The sequence below is a fragment of the Balaenoptera ricei genome, chromosome X (genome assembly GCF_028023285.1).
Source record: "Balaenoptera ricei isolate mBalRic1 chromosome X, mBalRic1.hap2, whole genome shotgun sequence".
Lineage (NCBI taxonomy): Eukaryota > Metazoa > Chordata > Mammalia > Artiodactyla > Balaenopteridae > Balaenoptera > Balaenoptera ricei.
Genome location: NC_082660.1, coordinates 28,323,065 through 28,341,332, shown reverse-complemented (window position 1 = coordinate 28,341,332; position 18,268 = coordinate 28,323,065).

The following is an 18,268-nucleotide window of genomic DNA, read 5'->3' as shown; positions in this document are numbered from 1 at the left end:
AGGAGAGGGAGGTATCAAAGCTGACTCCAAGGTCCCCAAACGGTTCAATAATACCTTTAGTAAGGTTTCTGCCTATATCTATACCCAATTCCAATCTGTGTCTTTTGCCCGCACCAGAAATCATTCTCTGACACCAGCTGGGTACCCTATAAGTCAACTCAATTCTGACACTATCTACCCGGAGACAGCGTTAAGATGCCACAGGTTAAGGGCTCAGTCCCACAAAACTGCTCCCCTTCAGACACCAATCACAAGTCCAGGTTGTTACCTGTGCTTCTGACCCCACTGGCTATAGATCAGATCATGACCCCCTCCTCAGGTTTGATTAACTTGCTAGAGCAGCTCACAGCACTCAGAGAAACATTTTACTTACTTGGTCACGGGTATACGACAGAAGAACATAACTCAGGAAGAGCCGGAGAGAAGAGGGTTGTAGGGCATGTGGAAAGGGGTGCAGAGCGTCCATGCCTTCTCCAGGTGCGCCACTCTACTCAATCTTCACCAACCTGAAGCCTGTCCGAACCCAGTCCCTTTGGATTTTTCTGCAGGCTTCATTACATTGGCCACTAGTGATAGAACTCAACCTCCAGCGCCCCTCTCCCCCAGCAATCTGGGGATGGGACTGAAAGTTCCAACCCTCTAATCACGTGGTTGGTTCCCCTGGCAACCAGCCCCCCTGCTTAGGTGCTTTCCAAATGAATTCATTAACATAACAAAAGACACCTTGATTACTCTCCTCACAGGAAATTCCAAGGGCTTTAGGAGCTCTGTGCCAGAAATAGGGACAAAGACCAAACATATATATACTGTATTTCTTATTATAAATCACAGTATCACATTACCAACTTGTTAGAGATGGAAACAACACACTTTCTTTTGCGTAAGAATTGCAGAGGCAATCCATGAGGTCGTCCACAAGATATATCAGTTTCTACTGTGTCATAAACCACTCCCAAAATGTAATGGCTTAAAACAACAATCATTTACTTACAATTTTGAGGTTTGGCAATTCGAGCTGTGCTCATGAGTGGTTCCTTTACTGCTGGCCTCTGGGCTCAGGCTGGTGAATGCAGTCAGCTGGAAGTTTAGCTGACTAAGAGCTCTCAGCTGAGATGACCTATTGGCTGTTCCACCTGATCTCATCTTCCAGAAGGCAAGCCTGGCTTCTTTACATGGTGGTCTCTGGGCTCCAAAGAATAACAAGAGAAGCTATTCCCAAAGGGCTATCACTTTTCAAGCTTTTGCTTGCACTTCATTTACTTTTGACCCACTGGATAATACAAGTCACATAGTGAAGCCCAGAGTCATTGTACAAGAGGATCACTAAGGGGCATGGATATAGGGAGATGTGACCAAATGGGGGAAAATTACTGAAACAATCTGCCACACATGGTTTCATTGTTTTAACGATGAATGACTTGAAAACTGGGAGGATTTTCTATGATCTCAGGGATTTATTTACATTTATGTAGAACCAATACAATGTTACTGCCAACTGAAGAATGTCACTCGTGTGGTGCTCCAAGGACAATGGTGCTTCAAGGACAAAGGACGACCCTGCCTCAAAAAGTTTCAGCGTTACACCCCCTACAGGACTCTTAATCGCCCTCCCTGCCATGTTGCGATGGTTAAGAAATTCCTAAGCCCACCTGGGCTATGGGACCTGTCCCAAATGAGGAAAGGCATCTGGCCTGTCGCACTCCCACCCTACAGAAGGAAGGTGTATGTGCCTCGACCAATCAGTAAACGAAATTTTCACCTCAGACCATTCCTTTGTTTTCTGGCTATAAAAACTGATCAATAGCATATGTTCGGGGTCGACTCTCCCAGACTACTAGGAAGTCGGCCCGCTGTTCTGGCAGCGACCCTTCCCTCTAATAAATTCTATCTTCTTTACATTCTGCCTTGTGTCTGGAAATTCTTTTCCAACCCGCGCTCGGACCACGACAACTCGCCATCTGGCTCTGCAAGGATTCAGTCATTCGCCACTACAGTCGCTGACCTTCAACACACCCTGAAAGGAGTTCAGGGCGGAGATCAGGAATGAGGCACTCTGTGCTCTGGGAAAACTGGCAGAAAAGGACTTCAAACAGATATTTTCAGGAGAAATTTTTATGAAACCAATTTCTTGCATCTTCCCATACTTAGAAAAGCACTAAAATCATTAACTCAGGTGCCTGTTCTTCAGGACTAGCAGTTACTTTCTACCAAGATGTGTGCGTGATTGCACGTAGCCCTTCTCCAAAATCAACATAATCACAAAATCCTGCTCCTTGGAGCAATTCCCCAGAGCTATCTGAACGGCTGTCTCCTGGGCTACAGTCCTCAGTAAGTCCCCAAATAAAACTGAAGCTCACAGCTCCCATGTTGTATGTTTTTATTTCATTCAACATTATCTAGGTACAACTACTACTTGACCCGGTGTTCTTGATCTAGCATCACATACACAGGTGTATCAAGTAAATAGTTTGCTTAGTCAAACACCCCTTATCCCCTGCTAAATCTCATACTTTGCATGTCTATTATTGCCCTGCTATACCCTCAAAGCAAGGCAAAATATATAAAATATACAAGATTCAACTAAATCACCTAACAAACATTACCCTTATTTCACCAGACCAAAGTTGGTATTATCAAAAACTAGCCTCCTAACTGTATCAATGCATTACTTAGATATGTAAAGCTCATATAGACAGACATCCCCCTAGATCTGCCATTTACCTCCAACAAAATCAAGATTAAAGTACATTTTAATAATCTCCAAAAGAAAAAAAAATTTCCATACTAATTTTAACACACAATCCAAACTACCATACCGAATACCAATATATCATTTAAATACTTAATTCTTATATATATAAAATCCAACTCAACCTGTTAATGTAGCTTAATAATTAAAGCAAGGCACTGAAAAATGCCTAGATGAGTTTACTAACTCCGAAAACACATAGGTATGGTCCCAGCCTTTCTATTAATTTCTAATAAAATTACACATCCAAGTAGCTGCATCCCAGTGAGAATGCCCTCTAAATCATAAAAGATTAAAAGGATCAGGTATCAAGCACACTAAAAAGTAGCTCACAACATCTTGCTTAATCATACCCCCATGCGAAACAGCAGTGATAAAAAGTAAGCTGTAAGCGAAAGTTTGACTAAGTTACATTAACTAAACAGGGTTGGTAAATTCACGCCAGCCACGGCAGTCATACAAGTAAACCAAATTAATAGAAATCCAGTGTAAAGCGTGTCAAAGAGTACCCCAAAATAAAGTCCTAGCTAAGCTGCCATAAGCCATAGCTAAAATAAAAATAAACTACAAAAGTGACTTTAACATTTTTGATTACACAACAGCTAAGATCCAAACTGGGGTTAGATATCCCACTATGTTTAGCCCTAAACCCAAATAATTCTAAAAACAAAATTATTCACCAGAGTACTACTGGCAATGGGCTAAAACTCAAAGGACTTAGCAGTGTTTCACACCCCTCTAGACGATCCTGTTCTATAATCAATAAACCCTGATAAACCTCACCAACCTTTGTTAATGCAGTCTATATGCTGCCGTCTTCAACAAACCCTAAAAAGGAATAATAGTAAGCATAATGATCAGTCATAAAAATATTAGGTCAAGCTGTAACCTATAGGGTGGGAAGAAATGGGCCACACCTTCTACCTCAAGAACATAAAATATTTTATAAGAAAGTTTTTATGAAATTAAAAGCCAAAGGAGGATTTAGTAGTAAATTAAGAATCAAATGCTTAATTGAATCAGGCCTGGAAGCACACAGGCACCGCCCTTCACCCTCCCCAAATATCGAAAACTTCTTATAACCTATTAACAAGTACCAAACATGTGTTTGGATGAATCAAAAAGTGTGGCTTAAACAAAAGCACCTAGTTTACACCCAGGAGATCTCAGACTGTATGAACATTTGGAACTAAAACTAGCCCAAACTTCCCACCAAGCTCAACTATTAAAAGTAAATTAAATGAAGCATTGAAAGCAGCAAAAAGCAAAGCTTACCCCTTTTACCTTTTGTATAATGATTTAACTAGAAAACTTTAACAAAGAGAACTTAAGTTAAACACCCCGAAACCAGACGAGCTACTTATGAACAGTTTATAAGAACAAATTCACCTAATGGGCAAAATAGTGAGACGATACATAAGTACAGGTGGCAAGCCTAAAAACCTGGTGCTAGCTGTGGTGACATAATGTGTGTTCTCAGTAGTCAAGATCAGAGCATAGAATTAATTGACGCTCATCCCAGGGATGTTCTCCTCCTGGATCACCACAGCTCTAATGCACTGATTCCCAGCAAGCTCTCCAGCCCCTGCAGTATCAGCCCCTGTTGGTTTTGTGCTTCTAATGAGGAAACTTGGAATTATTTTTTGGTCTCCATTCTCTTGTATTTGACTTAAAGTGTTTCTGGGATCGCTATACATTTGCTTATGTTAGCTTTCCATTTCCTAACAGACATAATGATTGTATCAGTCAGCTATTAGGATGTAATTGACAAAACAAAATCTGTTGCATACAATAAACACTGATTTTGCTCACATGTCTGTGGACCAGCTGCGGAGTCTGCTGATCTCAGCTCATCTGAGTCAGCTCCACGTATATCTTATTGTCCTTAATCCGCAGGGTTAGCTAATAAGGATTTTTCAGTAATGACTTATCTTTTAAATCTACTGGCCACACTGAGTTCCCCAGTTGGTTGGTTTGCTTATTTTCTAATTTGCCTCTCTCTCCCCTTCTGTCTCCCTCTCCCTCTCCCCTCACCCCACTCATCCGTGTTTAAAATGTGGTTTTTAAAAGGTTTTAAGACACAGTAGCTTGTTTCTTTGACTTTTTATTTCCAATTTTTTTTCCAGTTTTTAAAGTGATTTTTTAAAAGATGCCTTTTCTTTGATCCACTTTATTTATGAAATTTATAGAGACATTTTAGTTTGTCTATTGTTTCTACACCTGTCAATTGCCAGAACAGGAGGGTAAGAAATTTGTTCACTAAACTAAGATATCAAATGTATCACTCACTGTGCCCTTTTTATTCCAACTATATCAAGACATTCTTTCCTTTTCTGGTATTATTCACAGAGGAAGGATCATTTTCTGTCCTTAACTTTAAATGAAAGTTCTAGCTAGACATTTATCAAACACCTAGCACTTTCAGAGGCTTCTCAGGCTATTTTGCCAGTTATCGGAGAAGCAATGGCCATGAAAAGAAGCTCTGAAATCTCCCTCAGAGAATCAGTGATGAAAAAATAAATTACTCCTAGAATGGATAAATCTTCTGTGGTTGATGGGATAGGAATTTGCTAATTTAGGGTCACCTACTTAGGTACGATTACGTATGCTTTATGGATTAATCATAAATATTAATGGCAGAAGTTACGGAAGTAGAAAATAAAGGCTTGCAAGTAAATACAGCTGCAAATATTCATCATGGTAACTTTACTGAATGACAGTGAGCCACATTTCTAGGAAGCAAGCCCGTGTCAGACTAGAATATGGAATCAAAGCTCACCTAGTAGGATTTCAGGGCATGTGGCTGAATTGCACATGACCATCTACTCTCCCACCATCATTTCTTGGTAACACTTCTGAATGTGTACATCACCCAGATTTTGGCCCCAGAAATGCATATGGCAGGACAACAGTCAATCATGATCAGAAGAGAGTCAGTAGTGCTAAGAAATCTGGTAGTGTGGTTAAGAGCATTGGCTCTGGAGTCTGACATACTTGGGCCTGAATCTCAGTTCTGTTACTCACTTGCTCTTTGACCTTGGGCAAATCACTCAACATCCCTGAGCCACCGCTAGGGATTCAGGGAGCTTGTCTGTCCTGGGGAAGATTCTAGTCCTAAGATCAGCCTCCTTGAGCACCACTCCACCATCTGCCCCTCCCCACCCCTGCCCACCCACGAGGCCTCTAAATTTCCCTCCTGGGGTTTCTGTAGGAAGAAGAACCTGAGTCTCCCCTCTGGTGGAGACATGGGGCTCTGTGTCCTTTCTTTCCTCACTCACTGCCCTTAGAAGCATTTATCTTTGTACCGCCCTACGCCCAGCCAAGCATAAAACCCTCCAATCGCTAAAAGGGAAAAAAAAAGTACAGCAGAAACAAAACACATTCTAATAGCTCAATAAATTATCTAGTCAGAGTGAAATAGTACTAAGTAATTTTAAGGGTATTGATGAGAATTCAATGTGATAATATATGATAAAGTATATAAAGCACTTAATGTGGATATATAATAACATCTCAATAAATATTATTACTATTGTCTACCTCACAGGAGCAACATTTCATAAACCAGAGGGTCAACGCTTGATATTGAACTTCTTGGGCATTTCGCCTTGAAGACAGACAGGTCTAAACTCAAATTCTGGCTCCCCCTTTTTAAGGACATGCAATATTTTTCAGGCTTTGGTAACCTCTTCTATCTTCCAAAAGCTTCCGAATTTGAGGTTGTCTACTCTTACTTCCCAAATGTCTACTTTATATGAGTAGCATTATGCTAACTAAGATATGCAACAGGGGCCTGAATTCCCCGATAGCAACAACACAGGGTGTGTGGCCTCTGTTTCTAGAGCTCTGTCTCTCCCTGTTTTCTTTACTTCCTCTCTTCCCTTTTTAAGTTTCCTGTCTGGCCTCTGGGGGCACTTGACATTTTAACATGGGCACAAGGCATAAAGGCACCAGAAGGAAGCAAAAGGAAGGAGAAAAAACCCAGCAGACCCTCTTCCTTTTGTAACACCTTATCATTACCATTTTTCCTATTAAAAGATAATAATAGTTAACATTTATTGAGCAGTTGCTCTGTGACACCCCTGTTCTAAGCAATTTGTATGTATTATTTCTTTTAACCCTGACAACTCTGAGAGTTGGGGATTGTTACTGTCCTTATTTTCTAGACAAGCGAATGATGCAAACAAACTGAACAACGAGACAAAGGCCACACAACTAATTATTGTGTGTCAAACCCAGGCAGAGAGCCCAAGATCTTAACCACTACATTCTTTTTCCCCTTAGTTTTCCTCTGTTTTAAAAACATATTTTCTTTTCCTTCAGGATTCTTACAAGTTGTGATTTGCTTTCAGTTTGTTATCTATACAATTGCAATTCTTATTAAACCTTTTAAAAAGTCAAACAATACAGATGTCCATACAGTAAAAGGGAAAGTCCCCTTCCCCATACCCCACTAGGAAAGCACCATTAATTGTTCAGTGTAGACCTTTCTTATGAATCTCAATAGCATTCTCTACTGACTTCACAATGGCCATAGTAGGAGAAAACCAGTACCATGGCGTTTCTAATAGCATGACGATAATATGCAGGAACTATGTCCAGAACTGCTTTCTGAGTTCTGATCATTTCTGTTAAACTTTCTTCACTTTACCTCAACCTTTAAGGAGAATTTAGAAGTAGAAAAGTGACTCCAGAGGCAGCTCCTAGGAGATAAAATGGCCCATGAGCCCTCCTTCAGACCAAACTCTGTGGGAAGCTGAACACTCCAGTGACCAATCACCATATACATGATGAAAATCATTATCCAAGCCACCAGGAGTTCCATCATTCATAAAGTGGCATCCTAAAACGGCCATTCCCAAACCACCAGAACAATCTCTTTTGCAGCTAAAGGTAAATTCTTAGAATGCAATTCATTCATTCATTCATTCTACACATATATATTCAGCACCTACCACGTGCTACACACTCCCAGGTACTTAGGATTAAGAAATAGACAAATCAGAAAAAAACTCCCTGTCTTCATGGAGCATACATTCCAGAGGAGGGTAAGACAAAAAGACAACAGAGCAAAGTCATTTAATAAAATACATAATGTGTCAGAAGGTGGTAAGTATTATGGAGGAAAAATATCAGAGTAAAGAGTGTTGGATAGGCCTGAGATTTTACTCATGTTGCTTATTTCTCATTTAAGATATTTTCTTCTATGGTCTCAGCTGTTTTAAATATTTTGTGAGATGGAATTTACATAGAGAAAAGTACATAAGATGTAAACATGCAATTAAATAAATTATGTATTATTATAAGGTGAACACCCATGTACCCACCACTCCACTCATGAGCTACAATGGCTGTCATCCTACATGTTTCCCACATGTTACTGTCTGCTATACACTGAAGGTTGTGTCCCCCCAAAATTCATATTGTTGAAGCCTAATCCCCAAGGTGACGGTGTTTGGAGTTGAGTCTTTGGATATGATTAGGTCATGAGGGTGAAGCCCTCATGAATGCCATTACTGGCCTTATAAGAGAGACCCCAAAGAGCTCCCTTGTCCCTTCTACTTTGTGAGGACGGAGTGAGAAGATGGCTGTCTATGTACCAGGAAGCAGGCCCTCTCCTGACACTGAATCTGCTGGTGCCTTGCTCTTGGACTTCCCAGTCTCCAGAACTGTGAAAAATAAATATTTGTTGTTTAAGCCACTAGTCGATGGTATTTTTGTTATCGCAACCTGAATGGACTAAGACATGGCCCAACCCCAATACCCTCCACAGACTTCCAGAGGTAACCACGATTCTGACTTGCACATTAATCACTCCCTTGCACTTTAAATAGTTTTACTACCTACATATGCCTCTCTAAAAAAGATAGTATAGCCTTTGGGATTTCCTCTTTGGTGAGGTGCTTGCTCCATTCCTCTAGCCATTTTTCTAAATTGGGCTGTCTCCCATTTTCTTATTGATTTAGAGAAGTTCTTTTCGATTCTGGATACAAGTTCTTGGTCATATATGATGCAAATATTTGTCCCCTGACTAGCGTTTTCACTTCTTACGATGTCTGTGACAGGCATGGAAGGGGCTCTGCTCACCTGCGAGGAGTGCGGTTAGCAGCTGTTGGCTCCTTTGGGTTCCTTCTCAGTTTCTGAACTGGGCTCATGCTTTTTGGGGTGGCTGCTGGCCAACGACTGAGCAGGTGGTGGTACTCAGGTCTGGCCATTTCTGCCCAATGCGGGGCTCCTTTAACAGTCAATCTTCCCTCCAGAACTCCCTGTTGGGCTGGCAGAGGTTTTCCACTTTTTCTTTCTGTGCTCGTTGCTGGATACTTTGTCCTGAACTATCTTCCAGTTTACTCATTCTCTCTTCCGAGGTGTCCAATCCTCAATACATTCATGGCATTCTTAATTTTGGTTATTGAATTTTTCTTTCCTAGAAGTTCAGACGGATTCTTTTTCAAACCTGCTTTGCGGATGTTTTCGAGTTTGTCATTGATTTCTTTAAACCTGTTTGATAATATCTGAAATTATAAAAATCTCTTTCTGCTGTTATTTCAGCAGGTTCTTTTTCATGATGTCTTCTAGTGGCACCGTGGACTCCATGCTGCTTGATGCCTTAGGAAAATTATTTCTGGTGGCCTCCAAAGGCCTAGGATGGAGAGGCTTTGTGGTTCGATTAGGTCAGACACCTTGCAGCACTTCCTGTTCAGATTGCATCAGCTAAGTTCAGGGCTTGAGGGACCCAGCTCATTGAAGCTATGAGTTCTGTGGGTACAAATCTGCATGAGACAGGCATGTGCCAACTTCTCAGGGACTCTTTTCCTTCTCTTTCTTCTTCTCTAGTTGTGCTCAGAGCCAAGGCAGCCTTCTCTGTAGTCTCCTGGGATAGGGAGTAAGGGTTAGGGTGAGGGTTAGTCCTTATCCTGGAGGTGCAATCTTCCCGGGTCCTTCCATAATGCTGCAGAATCACCTGTAAGACTCCCTTTATTTTGAAGTGTCCTGGTCCTGGACATCTGGATCCCAAGTGTAAAGCCAATTCATCTTTGGTGTTCTGATAGCTTATACCTCGGATTACAGGCTATCATCCCAAAATTAAACATTAACCTGGGAGTTCACTATTGTTTTCTTAGCTCTTTAATACATTTAAGGTATTATTTCAACATTTTCAATGAGGAGGTTGATCCAAATAACCTAGTGTGATAGATAAATATGGCCACAAACTATCTGCAGCTCTTTCTATCAAGAGATGGAAACTATTTTCCCTTCCCTTGAATTCAGGCTGGCCTTATGATTTGCTTTGACCAACAGAAAGCAGTGGAAGTGACATTGTAGGACTTCCAAGCCAAGGCCTCAAGAAGCCCTACAACTTCCACTCCTGTCCTCTTGGAACCCAGCCACCACGAGAAGAATTAAGAGCAACTTAGGTGCTCTGGCTGACAGTCTTAGCTAACTGTCAGATGTGTGACTAGGGTCAACTGGGGCCAGCCAGCTCCCAGCCACCTTGTCACCTGACTGCAGGCCCATGAATGATCCAAGCAAGATCAACAGAACTGCCCCTAATGAGCCCAGGCCAAACTGATGGTCCACAGAATTGTGATCAATAAAATTGCCGTTGTTTCAAACCACAAAGTTTTGGGGCAGTCTCTTATGCAGCAATAGATAACTGACACACCCAGCTCACAAGTTATTAAAAACTACAACTACCCTAAACTGAAATTTTGATGCTAACAACGTCACTAACTTAATTTTATTTATTATTTTGAGATGATATTTATGCAAGATTTGTTAATAATCTAAGTATATTCTACTTTAGTAACCAAATATTTGATGGCAGAATTGGATTTTAATCTTTTTCCTTTTGATTCCAGAAAATCTTTAAGCATACATGATTAGAATGGCCAAGTCCATTTGGATATACTAAAGCCAGTTGATCAATAAAACATGATAAGAAGAACTCTACCTTCCTTTCTCCAATCCCTTCCCCAAGTGGACTAAAATTAGCTCCACTAAAAGCAATTTTATAAACAAAACTCACTGGACCTAGAGATTATCATACTAAGCAAAGTCAGTCAGAAAGAGACAGATAAATACCATATGGTATCACTTATATGTGGAATCTAAAATACGACACAAACGAACCTATCTATGAAACAGAAACAGAATCACAGACATAGAGAACAGACTGGTGGTTGCCAAGGGGGAGGTGGGGGAGGGAAGGATTGGGAGTTTGGGATTAGCAGATGCAAACTAATATATATATAGGATGGATAAACAACAAGGTCCTACTGTATAGCACAGGGAACTATATTCAATATCCTGTAACAGACCATAATGGAAAAGAATATGAAAAAGAATATATATATATATACATATATATATATATATATATATATATATATATATATAACTGAATCACTTTGCTGTACAGCAGAAATTAACACATTGTAAATCAACTATACTTCAATAAAATAAAATAAAGAAACAAAACTCATTCTTTAACCTAGAAACCTGAGTGTAGAGAAGGGAATAATATAACTCTAAGGCCATTCACTTTGTTTCAAGTTAACATCCTACTCACGTGTTTTGGATAAAAGCCTTTTTAATGTCTTTCTACAGCAAAGCTCCGAAAAGAATTTTCGGAGCAAAAGAATCTTTCACTACATCTTCCTGCTTATGTATTTTTAGCATCTATACATCTACAACTAAATTTCTTACTCATAGTACAATGCAAAGCAGAATAGCATTACCTCTCTTAGATAAAAATTAATTTGGATTACTCAGTTCCAAAGTTGTTTATGATTCTTTTCAGAGTGGTGTATTCAACAAAATTTCTTTGAAAAAATGTTTTATTTTATAGAAAAAGAATTCCATTTAAAATACAGTTTACCCAAAAGATACCTAAGGAATAAATTGTTCAAATTGTTGGTTCAACAACTGTTTTATGATGAAAGGAACTTAATCCTATTTGTAGCTTACTAACATTGATGTGAGTGATCGTTTTTTTCAAAGTATACCTTTTATCTCATACAATTGTATGTGGAAAATGTTTACAAATTATTATGTAAATTAGATTCACCATTTTCCAGATTAGTTGCGTTTTGTTATATATATATATATTTTTTTAAATTAGTTAATTTTTGTCTGCGTTGGGTCTTTGTTGCTGCACGTGAGCTTTCTCTAGGTGCGGTGAGCCGGGGTTACTCTTCATTGCGGTGCACGGGCTTCTCATTGCAGTGGCTTCTCTTGTTGCGGAGCACGGGCTCTAGAGCGCAGGCTCAGTAGTTGTGGCACACGGGCTTAGTTGCTCTGCGGCATGTGGGATCTTCCCGGACCAGGGCTCGAACCCATGTCTCCTGCATTGGCAGGCGGCTTCTTACCCACTGGGCCACCAGGGAAGTCCCGTGTTTTGTTATATTTGGATGCTAAAGTGCTTACAGTGGATATATGATCAACATGCTGAAGGACTGTAGCAATAAAGAATATTTTCTTAATAACTGTAAAACTCAATATGTAAGAAGCTAATGACAATGATAATAGAGTTTTAAGAAACTTGCTTGGTATTGAGACAATAATGATGGTATCAACATAAGGTACAATTAACACGATTTTGCCTTGATTTGGTCATATTTGTGGATTGTTATAAAGAGATTATTTCTTTATAATTTTCTAGAACTGCATAGGTGAAGCAGAAACAATAAAATAAGGAAGAACGAAAAATAATTTGGTTGGTATCAGGGAAAATAATGGATGCACAATATTGCCTTGGAATTGGTTGATTCTACTATGTCATCCCAAGAGTCAACTATGAAGAGAGGTATTTTAAAAAGGCTTTTTTAAGAAAATAGGCTAACTATGAAGATCTTTATGACTGAATAAATTTAGGAGAGTATATAATGTGTAATTAGCAGAGATATTTCAGTTTTTAAATTGTTAAATGTTAAATTATAGACGATGAAAAAAATTATCTATAAATCTGAGTTTTTTCATGAGCTGAAAAGTCTAAGAAAAATCAGAGCTGCAGGAAAGTGTAAATGGATTGGTGGCTTCACTTAAGCCTTTGGTTTTTATGATCCTAGCATGAAGGCATCCTGGACATCTCCTATTATCACTACAATGCTTTCATGTAATTATGATTACGCAAAACAAGTACCCCAGCCACTTCTGCAGTACACGCTGATGGAAAGGAAGGCTACTTGAGAAGACAGAAAAGCCTGAGTGTTGAAAACAGCACCACCTAGGAGGTGAATTTGTTTATAACAAGCCAGCTTTTCAAAAGGTAATCAGTCCCTAGATTCTATTCCACATGACCTCTAGGAAGCCGATAAAAGATTTTAGACTACAAGTGATGGACTTTGGAAACATAGGGGAATCTTGTATGGTACGCATTGTGATTGGATATCTGAGACTTTTCAGCAGAAATGGCTCAGCATCCATCCATGTTATAATCACTTAATATTGGCATTACAGTGTCCAAAGTATAACTCAATGAAAAAAAAAACCATTACATTTGAAATCCTGTCTACTATGACCAGATTAAAGAAACCCACGTTAACACTTGTACCTTCACCAGTTCTTCTACCAGTTGTGGGACACAAATCCTTGGCTTGAACTACACAGTTGTTTGGCGCAAGCCAAGAACCTGGGAATGGGGATTTTCTTGCCTTAGTCTTGAAAGGCAACCTTCTTTCTGGGAGGCCCATGCAATTACCAGTGAGTGCAGTTCAATTAGCCAAACACAGTGATCAAAGTTAATTAGGAAACAGTAATAAGCAGCAACAGGCTTCAGAGCATACTAAGCCCTGTGTGTTAGAGGCATGGTCCCAGGCAGGCCTGGCATACATGGGCGCCTCTTTCTGAGAAGGAGGGAAGGGGCACCTGGTGGCTCTCGTGAACACATATACACACTAGACACATGGCAAAAATTCCCCTCCAATAATTCTTATTATCTATAACCCATAGAAGTCTATAACCCATAGGATGGCTCTGGTTTTGTGGATTATACCTACTTAACAGAAAATCTTAAGAAATTCTCTTATATTCACATGTGATGATGATACTGAAAATATGTACTCTGTGCGTGTGTGTGTGTGTGTGTGTGTTTGTGTGTTTGTGTTGGGAGAGATGAATGTGTATCCCTGCAGGATACACATATACACACATATTTAACAAAGAGAATGAGAGAATTACCCCAACCTGCAGGATGGATATGTAAACATAACACTGAAAAGTCAAGGAAAAATCTAAACAATTTAGTTTTATTCATTAGTCATGGCTCTTCCTTTACAAGTCTATTAGACAAAGCAACTAACTAGCAGTCACATCTCCCCGACTGTGAGTAAAGAGAAGTGAAATATCCAGCCATAATGGGGAAAAAGAAATGCAGCACAGGTGAACAGCTCCCACCAACCCACCCTCTCTGCTTTTCTGGGCACCCCATCCCTCAGTGTGCCACCTCCCTGGTTCCTACTGTGTATGGTTTACTTCTCCAGACAGACACCAGGGTCCTTGAAGGCAGGTTAAGCCCTCTTCTCTTGGGTGCCCTTGAGCTGCTGGCATAGGGCTGGGCACCTGGTAGTAGCTTATCGGTTGACTGATGTCATGGGGCAGGAGGGATGGGCCTGAAGGGAGGGCGACTGATTCCAGCTGAGGAACAAGGGAGGCAGGCGCAGGCCGAGGGCAATGAATGCCGGGAGGGTGGGGGCAGGAGGGTCAGTAGCTCCAAAGGAGTCTGCCCCCCGCCCCGCCCTAGTGGCTCTGACCTAGGAGCTTGGGCTAAAAAGAATAGTTTACAGAAGTAATTCCTTAGAGGGATAAACTCTTAGAGGAAAACATAGGAAGAACACTCTTTGACATAAATCACAGCAAGATCTTTTTTGGCCCACCTCCTAGAGAAATGGAAATAAAAACAAAAATAAACAAATGGGACCTAATGAAACTTAAAAGCTTTTGCACAGCAAAGGAAACCATAAACAAGACCAAAAGACAACCCTCAGAATGGGAGAAAATATTTGCAAATGAAGCAACTGACAAAGGATTAATCTCCAAAATATATAAACAGCTCATGCAGCTCAATATTAAAGAAACAAACAACCCAATCCAAAAATGGGCAGAAGACCTAAAGAGACATTTCTCCAAAGAAGATATACAGATTGCCAACAAACACATGAAAGGATGCTCAACATCCCTAATCATTAGACAAATGCAAATGAAAACTACAATGAGGTATCACCTCACACTGGTCAGAATGGGCATCATCAGAAAATCTACAAACAACATATGCCGGAGAGGGTGTGGAGAAAAGGGAACCCTCTTGCACTGTTGGTGGGAACGTAAATTGATACAGCCACTATGGAGAACAGTATGGAGGTTCCTTAAAAAACGAAATATATAACTACCATATGACCCAGCGATCCCACTACTGGGCATATACCCAGGGAAAACTATGATTCAAAAAGACACATGCACCCCAATGTTCAATGCAGCACTATTTACAATAGCCGGGTCACGGAAGCAACCTAAATGCCCATCGACAGACAAATGGATAAAGAAGATGTGGTACATATATACAATGGAATATTACTCAGCCATAAAAAGGAATGAAATTGGGTCATTTGTTGAGACGTGGATGGATCTAGAGACTGTCATACAGAGTGAAGTACGTCAGAAAGAGAAAAACAAATATCGTATATTAACCCATATATGTGGAACCTAGAAAAATGGTACAGATGAACCGGTTTGCAGGGCAGAGAGAGAGACACAGATGTAGAGAACAAACGTATGGACACCAAGGGGGGAAAGTGGCGGGGGGGTGGTGGTGGTGGTGTGATGAATTGGGCGATTGGGATTGACATGTATACACTGATGTGTATAAAATGGATGACTAATAAGAACCTGTATAAAAAAAATAAATAAAATTAAATTAAAAAATAAAAAAAAAAGTTTACGGAAGTAATCCCTCTGAGAGTGATTAAATAAATTACCATAACTCCTGAGACGAAATATGACAGCCATTAAGAGTTCTTTGAAAATTATGGGGATAATTTTTCAGTTTCAGAGCCCAATTTTCCCTTCCACAGAAGGTGCTAAACATTTTGATTGCCACCCTACCATTTTATTTTACCCATGTCTTTGTGGTCTTTTAAACACGTTTGGAAGGAAACAAATTTCATCCAATTTTATTATTTAGTGCTTTCTTTCAACCGTAATGAACTAGAACCTGGAATAGAATAAAACAGGTCTTGTGCCTGATTTGAAATCCAATATAATGGCAATGATCTTTTCCCCTTGATATTAAACTTAAATCTAGAATTGAGACTTTTCGGCCCAGAAATTTTCTAGCCTTAATATGTAATTATAAATGTGGTGGGCTGTCAGCAGTGCAATTATCTGTTAAAATTTGTGGAAGGTTCTATATTGGAAATAAGACAAGTATTGAGTCATGGAATTCATAACAGATGTATGGCTAAACAAGGATATAATTTCTAATACACCTTATTTATTCTGAATATTGATGCTTTATATGAGGTGCTTGAAATAATTGTGCCAGAAGATCAATAAGATTTCAGCCCTTTTAATTGGGAAGGGTGTCAGGATAAACAAAATTACAATAATGGACAGTGAGTGGTGGACTTAGATACATACAATTAGGAGGACGATACACCTTATATTTTTACTATGAAATATTTCAAGCATACAGAAAAGTAGAGAATATAGTAAATACATCCGTACCCCACCGCTCAGTCAAATCTTAAGATTTTGCTATATTTGCTTTAGCTTTTAATTTTTTAAGGAACACAACTTTTCAGGTTCCAGTGAAGTCTCTTGCCCTGATTCCATGCTCTGCCTTCCAGAAGTAACCACCATCCTAAACTTGGTATCTATCATCCCTATGCAAGTTTCATACTTCTAGTTCAACTGTATGTGTCCATACACATGATACGTTGTATTGTTGTGCAGGTTAAAATTTTTATATAAAGTTTATGAACATTCAAGATCTATGAAAATACCACCTTAAAGTTTGGGGAAAAAATAAATGATTTTCTACTCTTCTTTGTAACCTCTTATCTTCTAATTTTTCTAAGAGCAGTATTACTCTGATTTCCAAACAAACAATTTGATCAAAAGAATTAAATGGACAGGAATGCTCATTTTACAAAGCGCTCCCTCGGCTGTTGAGAAACCAGTGATGTAGAGTGTGAACTTGCAAACATTCACTGCCATTTGAAGTAGATTTACAATTATTTGAAGAGGTAGATGACAAACAGACCTATTGTTTCCTCCTATAAACAGTAGTAAAGAAAAGGAGGTGGTGGTAAATTAATGAAAGGTTAAAGGTTTAAAATGAGTTTGAGGAGAAAGAAGATGATAAACAGATGAGGCTAAACCTTCAAGAAAATTAGGAAACAGCATAGTTTCGTAACTAGAAGTCAAGTTACTGGTAATTATAGTGATATGATTTGCTTAATACGTTCAGAAGACTGCCTCCTCATTTATCAAGTCTTTGGGGAAAACGAGTTAGCTGCATCCTTTTTATCACTATATTCTCTTGGACAGACCATGAAAACGCCTGGGAAACTGAATGGGAGCCCAGATCTTCTACTTCATCATAATCTTTTATGTATCCGTGACTAAAGCATTTTTCTTATTTCCAGTATTAGATACTTAAAAAATAGTTAATGAAAGTGAAATAAAAAGGAGATAAATTTATTAACCTCCATTTTTCAAGGAGCAAATAAAATTTATTTCCTTCAGAGGGCTCATTTCAGGGACTACAAGTTCACATGCCATCAGGGACTTGTCATGTATATTTATTTTACATAAATGCAAATTAAAGTTACATTTTTATTGAAATATAATTCTTATACCATAAATGCACTCCTTTAAAGTGTATAATTCAGTTTTTAGTATAGTCACAAAGTTGTGCAATCATCACCCCAAAAGAAACCCTTGTCCATTAGCAGTCATGTCCCCTTTCCCCTCCCCCCAGACTCTGGCAGCCACTAATCCACTTTCTGTCTCTATGGATTTGTCTATTTTGGACATTTCATACAACTGGAATCATACAATATGTGGCTTTTTGTATATGACTTCTTTCACTTTGTGCAGTTTTCAAGGTTCATTTATGTTGTAGCATGTATCCGGTACTTTATTCATTTTTATAACTGAATAATATTCCATTGTATGGATATACCAACTTCCACTTATCCATTCATCAGCTGATAGACATGTGCGTTATTTCCTTTTTGGTTGTTATGGATAATGATGTCATGAACATTCATGTACAATGGCCTCTGAATTTAAGTTCAAAAATTTAAAATTAGTTTTGCAAATAGTTAATATATTAACATGGTTCAATATTACACATACTAGCAATTAACACGGTTCAAATATATAACTTTTATGTTTTTCCCTATTCCTGTCTCCCACATGCCTGATCACTGCGTTCTGTTCCAGTACTATTTAACAGCTTCTTTTTTTTTCCCCCCCCACATCTTTAATGGAGTATAACTGCTTTACAATGGTGTGTTA